This window comes from Candoia aspera, chromosome 2, assembly GCF_035149785.1.
Source record: "Candoia aspera isolate rCanAsp1 chromosome 2, rCanAsp1.hap2, whole genome shotgun sequence".
In the NCBI taxonomy this organism is placed as follows: domain Eukaryota; kingdom Metazoa; phylum Chordata; class Lepidosauria; order Squamata; family Boidae; genus Candoia; species Candoia aspera.
Window position 1 is genome coordinate 123,387,447 of NC_086154.1, and position 8,118 is coordinate 123,395,564.

Genomic DNA, 8,118 nt, shown 5'->3' on the forward strand with positions numbered 1-8,118 from the left:
TCTTAAATTCCCCCAAGAGTTCAGTTATAACAGACACCAGGGCACCCATCCACTGAAGCACAAATTGTTTATTATGGTACTGGAGCCAGCAAAGAGGTGGGAATTCAACCCCTTTTTATAGGGTTATACAAATTAGAATATACATATAATTGGGCTAAACATACATGTGATTGGTGCATGTGGTTAGCAAGGTCAGATATGGGGTGAAATCTGTGAGACAATGAAGTGGAACTAAAAACAATGGTGTGTTGAGAGAACCATGAGGCAGTATTTCATAAACATATTTACTTTCTAAGAAATTATTTTTATGGGTTTATCTTATACTGGCCTTTGCTGTTCAGAGCCTTTGCACACATCCTAGTATCTTCTCCCAGCTTTGTCAACAACCCTTGGTCTTGGGAGTTTTATGGCTGAACTGACGGGGTTTGTTCTTTTGCAAGTCCCTGGGCCAGTAATTCAGCAAAGGAGATGTTTTGCTTGTCCTAATCAATGCCATATTTTCTCTTGCAGTTTCTATCATAATCTAAGGACTTGGAGTGAATGAATATGAATCCATTGGGGTGAACATCCAGTTGTACCAAAGGCAAGAACAATCCTTGAATAGCCAGGCCATTGTTTAGGTGGCCCTCCATGAATTCATCTACAATTCTTGCCCTTCCCCATGGGATAGTAAAATTTCAATGGATGGAATAACCTGTTGCCTTTTGAAGCGTAATAATGGAACCAATGCAAGATATGCCGAGAATATTAAGCAACTTAACAGTTTTGTGTTCATGTGTGTTTTAACTACAGCTAAGCATTTTCATGAAAGCCACTGGGGGAGGGGAAGGAAGGATAAGACTTTGTTAAAGATGTAATTATGGCATTGTTCAAACTAACCTCTTGTTAATTTTTTTCTAGACATCAGTCAGTTTGGTAAACCAGATTTCCATGTCCTATTCCACTTGTACAGCTCTTGATGCTTGCAAAGCAGTTGTGCTGATGCTGCTGTGTCTTTGCAGTTGCAGACGCAGTGTCCATTTTGTCATTTAAAATGTAGACTTGGAGCAAATCTGGTTTTAGACTCAATGCAAGGTGGCATTTGCTGTTCAAATATCAACTATTTTTTCCAGCTGCAACTGCTGTCAGTGCTTCATTATTGGCTAACAATCATGCCAGCAGTTTCTGAACAGTTCTTGCCATCTTCATTGGATTGCTATTTGATGCAACAGAATTAATTTCATCCCCAAAATCTAATAATTAAAATTCTGCCCAAGATCTCTCCTACATAAAAATAAAAACCCTGCACATTATAGAGAAAGAATTAATTCAGTTTTACCCAAACCAAGAACCTGTTGCTTCTTGGAGCTTTCATATTGATATTTAATCCAAAGTAATAGAATACTTAAATGTTGTATTGCCACAGTTCTGAATTATATGGTATAAAGTAACTTTTGCCCCTTTCTACTGAAGCAAGATATGCTGTTCTTACCACACAGAAATTCATAACACTTCTCCATACCTTTCTATCTTTGAAAAACATCTTTGCTGCCACCACGATCTCTTCACGCTTTCTCTTTTGTTATCGGAACATCTCACCTCTCTCTTTTTCAGGATCTCATCAGCTTCACCCAACATAACATATCACAGTCTCCCCCTTCTTCTTGACTCATTTACTCTTCTTTCATTCATTTGTTTTGCCCTCAGTCATTTTCTCAATATGACTCAACTACTTCAATATATTTCTTTTGTATTGGTCATTTTTGGTTTCAGACCACCTTCACTCATCACCCGTTAATTTGACTCTTAACTTTTCTTGCTTTACTATACACGCTTCTTAAGTACTCCATTCCCACTTTCATCCAACTTGTTTTTATGTTTCTTCTGACATAACCAACACTCACTTCCATTTAACAAAGTGGTTAGAAGCACACTTCTATATACAATAATGATTGCTTCTTTCAATGGAATAGCTATTACCCGCCACCTTTCCACCAGCGTTTCACAACTTAAAATGTCTCCAACCATTTTCTCATCTTTAGTAAACATTCTTCCAAGGTGCACAATTTACCTGCTTCCTCTAGGTTTTTGCCACTTGTGTATAATTTGCAGTTGTTCATTTTTGCTGTCAAGAACAACTGCTTTGGTTTTTGATACATTAACATTAGCTCCATACTCCTTGTTGCATCATACAGTTTCTCTAACATTCCTTGCAAATTTTTGTAGGTTTAGGTTTTCAGACAATTACACAGCATTGTCTACATACAAAGAACACACATTTCACTTCCACTTTATCCCTTTATGGTGGTATTCATCTGCAGAGTGTTGTCTCCACAGTGACAACTCCAACAAATACTTATATTTAATTTGATCTTTTGCTGTGGTGTTCCAGTTGGTACCAAGATCTTTTTGTAGTCCATCTCTCCATCTTGCAGGAGGTCATCCAAACAGGCTTGTGTGATTATAGCACCACCACCATGTCACTTTTTGTGTCTACCTATTGTCAGGTAAATGTACAATGTTCCTTGACCATTTATAATTCCATTTTTAATGCTATTTTTATGACATCTTTGAAATTAGTCTGTTGCTGAATTACCTTATTTCCAGTTCGATCTCTGAGAGAGATATTTAGCATTTATCTTTCCATTACACACTGTGTGACTCAAAGCTTTTCTACATCTGACTTCTGTAGGTTCCATAGATCCTTGCTGCAAAGGCCAGGGTGTTGAAAGTATTTGCTCTTGTCTTGGTGTTTCCCATCTGTTGGAGAAATGTTTTTATGCCATTAAAGCTCACCCGTGCTGCTGTTCTTCTGCATGATACTTCTTGGTCAATGTTGTGTGTGTTATTGATTTCCTGACCAAAATAGATGGAAGAATTTACATCTTCTATTGGCTCATTTCCAAGTTTCATTCCATGGTATTGGCAAAATCAGTTGCGCATATATTGAGTTTTGTTTCTATTGATCTTTAAGCTAACTGCATTACTCGCTTCATTGAGCTTGTTTAAGCAGTTTTCATCTTCGGTGATGTGACTGATCATCTCAATGTCATCAGCAAACCGAAGGTGAGTGAACCTTTCACCATGTGCATTAATGCCTCTTTCTCCCCAGTTAAGTGCTCTGAAGATCTCTTCAAGAGCTGCTGTGCGCATACTACTCCTATATTCAGCAGCCTTCAGTTTAGGGCAAGTTGTTTCACAATTCAAACCTATTCACTTTACGCACTGAAATCCTACAGGATTATAGTAAACGTTGGATGTCAAGCTCAGTATGTAGGAAGTGTGGCAATATGATGGAAAGGAAATTGATACATGTAATATCAGTTTCCTCTCTGGTTGTCCTTTTGAGGTTTAATACATTTTTCAGTAGGGTGCTAGGAAGAAAAATAGGATTTGAAGATGTTAATGTGATGTTAAACTATTTATAAAAAGATTTGGAATTAATCCATTAATGAAGACCTCTAGATTTACCACAGACCATAGCTAAAAAAGTAGTCTGATAGAAATATTCTGCCATACACTGGACCTAATTTAAAATTTTGGGTTGAAAAGATGAATTCACTTTCTGCCTCTGACTTTACTTCCTACCAATATGAAAGAAAGACTGGCCAATATTATTCTGTGTGTTCAAGGGTTAATTTAAAGACAGATTTTAATAAGATATATATTTTATCATGTGTGTGTACATGTTTGTGGGTGTATTCTTTCTTTTCTTTCTTTCTTCCTTTCTTTTTTTTGAGCTCTGTTTATTTTTTTCCTCTTTTTTGTACTGTTTTAAGTTCATATTGTTTATCTATCTAGTAAAGCAATAAAGACAAAATATTAATAAGCCTATTCACTTCATCATATACTTTTACTGGATCAAAAATTGTGCAAGTCTTTATCACATTCATCTGTTTCTCAGTGACCTGCTAAAGAGCAAACATCTGGCCTACATACTTCCTATTCAGCATGAAGTCACACCGTGCTGGCCAAATATTGCTCATTACCACATCTTGTACCCCTTTTATCAGAATTCTACAAAACATTTTCACAGGCATATTTAATGCACTAATCCATCAATAGTCTCTGCATTCACGCTTGCTACCATTTCCTTTGTGTAGGGAAGCAATAACAGCATTCTGTTATTCTGGGTGCTGGCCTAGAAACCAGGAGACTGAGAGTTCTAGTCCCACCTTAGGCATGAACGCCAGCTGGGTGACTTTGGGCCAGTCACTTTCTCTCAGTCCAACCCACCTCACAGGGCTGTTGTTGTGGGGAAAATAGGAGGAGGCAGGAGTATTAGATATGTTTGCTGCCTTAAATTGACCAAAATATGTATTTAAAAAGGTGGGATAAATATATACTGAGAATAATTCCAATCATGAGGCACAAATGCAGGCCTCATATATACATTAAACAAGTTGTACAACCATTTCACAAGGAAACTACATCATTTCTCCATCACTTCTAAAACCATTTTTATCATTCTGCATTTTTTTCTGTCATGTGGTTGGGTTCTAGCAGACAGTTCTGCATACTGCTAGGATGGTACAAGTTACATCTCTGTTCCGTGAGCTACATTGGCTGCCAGTTTGCTTCTGGGTCCAGTTCAAGGTGCTGTTTTTGACCTTTAAAGCCCTACTGGGGCCAGGCTATTTGAGGGGCTGCCTCTTCCCAATCACATCTACCCATCCCATCAGGTCCAGCAGGAGGGGTATGTTGGGGGTCCTGTCTGCTAACAAGTTCCATCTGACAGGATCCAGATGGCATGCCTTCCTTTTCTGCTGTGGCTCCTGCTCCCTGGAACATCATCTGCCCCCCGCCCCCGAGGTGAGGTTAGCACCATCCCTGTTAAACTTTCAGAAGGCCCTGAAAATGTGGCTTTTCCAGCAGCCTTGGGGTCCCATGGGGAGCCTGCACGATGGTTGTATTGTGTTTAGATAGATGTTCTTCTCCCACAATCTTGCTTTTATTTATATTTAAGGGGTTTTTTTTAATAGCCCTGACATTTTTTAAAGTGTTGGTTGTATGCCCCCCAGAGTCATGTTCAGTGAGATGGGCAGCCATACAAATGTATGATATAAATAAATAAATAAATAAATTCTTTCCTACACTTCTTTCTTTTTTTCCATGTCCCTTTCTTAATAAGATCCACTCTTCATCAAAAAAAAAAAAAAGACCTGTGCCACATTCACACCCTTTTATTATGCTTATGTACATCACTAATTCTCTCAATTTTCATTATAAACAATAAAACCAATCATGTTTTTGTTTGTATAGACCTTTTTTTTGCACCAGCATCCTCCAGAGGATGTCAAACAAGGCCAAATACTTGTTATAATTGAATGATCAAAGCTCCACCTATCTGTATGTAAGTGACATCAACACATGTACAAGAGGGTGGGGGGTGATCACATGATCACAGCTGCCACCTTGCCTTTTTTGATCCCTGTGTGATGCAGGTGTCCCTTTTCTCTGCAGGCATATGAATAGACATGTTTAAGCCATCTATTTCAAACCAATCTGTTTCTAAGCTGATGCTTAACAGTTACCATTCATTTGTTCTTGGGTCTCCCAAATATCCAGACACTTTTTCTGTACTCTTTTTCTCCTGGATCTCCCATTTATTCAGAACATTGAACAATTCTTCCCATCTCTAATTCTTCCAGTACCCCATTTATGGGAGCATAACATGAAACTAGCATCAGCCTCTGGATTCTTACTTTCATACATACCTACAACAATCTAGATAACATCATTTCAGATTTATTGACATACACTTTAGCTGTTTCATTCATAAATAAATCCTTAAAAATCCAAACTTGAAATATACAATAGTGTGATTTCAACTGGTGATGATGGATATAGGAAAGGGTCATGGAATTTTGATGAGTAGCTCAATAAAAAATAAAATACAAAATATAGTTCCTGAACCACTTGAAGCATTTTGTCCATCCTTCTTGTTATGGAGCAACAATGGCAGAAGACCATCAGATTGTGATCCAGATTGTTTTCTGGATCCACTTAGTTGGCCATTTTATTATACATTTTATTATTTTATTGCCCTCTTGATAGAGATAGATAGATAGAGGATAGAGGATGAGAGAGAGAGGATAGATATTTAGAGCCATACTTTCAAGTTATATCTTGCTTCAAGGGATACCCTAATATTGTGCTCCAATTATATATAGACTGATTCTGGAAAAGAAATCAGAAATGGTTTGGAAAGGTTGGTTGGTCTTGTTGCTACAACACTAAGTGGCTCTTTTTCTATATATTTACTATTAGGGAGTCTACACAAGTCTCTCCTTCCTTTTTTTACACATCCACAGGGCAAGAACACTGCCAGTGGGCTAATGCTTTCAGTCTCTCCAGTTCAACTTCTGCTCACCTTTCCGTGGCCATCTTCTGTACCTGCTGCCACAAGCCAGGTGTGCAAGATTTCTCACTGGTAAGAAGCTGCCATCTGATTCTAAAAGCAACCTAAGCAAAATCTCTGGTTTGTCAGAAATTAGTCAGCCACAAGTTTTTGAGCATTTTTCCCACTTCAATGTGGAGCACTTTGTTGGCAGAGTGCTAGAAAGCCTTTGGCCCAGGAGAGATCAGAAAAGTCACACACCGGGCATTTCTATAAAAATAATTTTTATGTACAGAAAGCAAACATATTTAAAAGCTTCTGCATTCTTATAGGCTCTCAGTGAGAGCTGCTTAACTCTCTACATGCCTACACAGAAAGAAAACTGAAACTAAAACAAGTCCAGGCACGTTCTTCTCCCCAGGGGCAAAAATTAACATCCGAAAAGAGGACAATTAAATTCAACCTCTCCACCAGGCCAAAATGATTAGTTACCATAGTAACCTTAATCTGTAGTAGAAAACATTAACACACTTGAGGCACTTAACATCACACATTAACAAGAACCAAAATAACAAAAATCATTTTAGACTCAACAATAGAAAAGGAGCATAAATTACAATGAGAACATGCTCTTCAGGAAGCATATGAGAGAGCTGGTGTGGTGTGGGGGCTAAGGGGACCCAGATCAAATCTCCCTTTGGTGACAGAAGCTCACCTGGTGACTTTCGGCCAGCCATTCTCTCTCAGTTCAACTCCCTCGAAGTGTAGTTGTTGTGGGGAAAATAGACAGAGGGAGTACTATGAACACCATTTTGACCTTCTGGAGGAAAGGCAGGACATAAATGTAACAGCCATTTATTTATCCTAAACCATCTTCAACTACCAGAGAAAGACCAATCAGGATGGCTCTCCTGAGGTGAAGAGCCCCACTGGTGTTCTTAGAACTCCATTTCTAATCCTGGCAGACCTCAAAAAAAAAGCTGGCTTAGTGGAAGGGGAGGAAGGAGACTCCCTCTTATTCTTTCTCCCTCTTTCCCTTCTTTAAACACCTTCCTTGACAGCATTTAAACTTTCTGTGTAGAACTGAAGAGCTTTGGAATCTTGCAGAATCTAGATTTCAAGGGCTTCGCATCACTTCTCTTGCCCACTCATCACTGCACCCTCTCATTTGGCCTCAGCAATAGATGTTGGGGTTCTCTGACACTAGACACAGCCATGAAAAGCCACTATAGTTCCCAGTCTGAAGCTGAAACAGCCTTCCTCAGCCTAGGGCCACCCCTGATATACCAGAATTTTTCAGCCATCATCAGTTATAGGAAGAAGTCAAGCCCATTTCACGATGCCATCTTGGGAACGGCTGAGCTAACATGTCTGACTTTTGCTATTTAAAAAGCAAACACAGCAGGGAGACAGCTGGGGCCTAATCTTTCTCATGTGAACGCAAAGACAGTTTTCCTCCCCAGGAGCTGGAGCATGGGAAGAAAGGGTTAAGTATCATTCCCATCCCTGCAAACTACTATTTAATAAGAAAAATCAGCAACATTAAAAGCTTTTTTTTTTTTTTGATGGCACAACACATTGGGAAGAGATAAAAAACTAAGCAGGAACTAGTGAATTCCTAATGTTTATTCTGGCTTCTTACCCCTCTTTGTGAGCAGCCAAAACAGACTACCTTGATCCAAAAGCAACCACATATACAAGCCAACACTGAAGTCTAGCAAGAGAATCCCACTTTTCTTGATGCAACCTTTGCATCAAGGTTGGGAGTGGGACAGACATTTCAAATTCTGCTGGTGTTA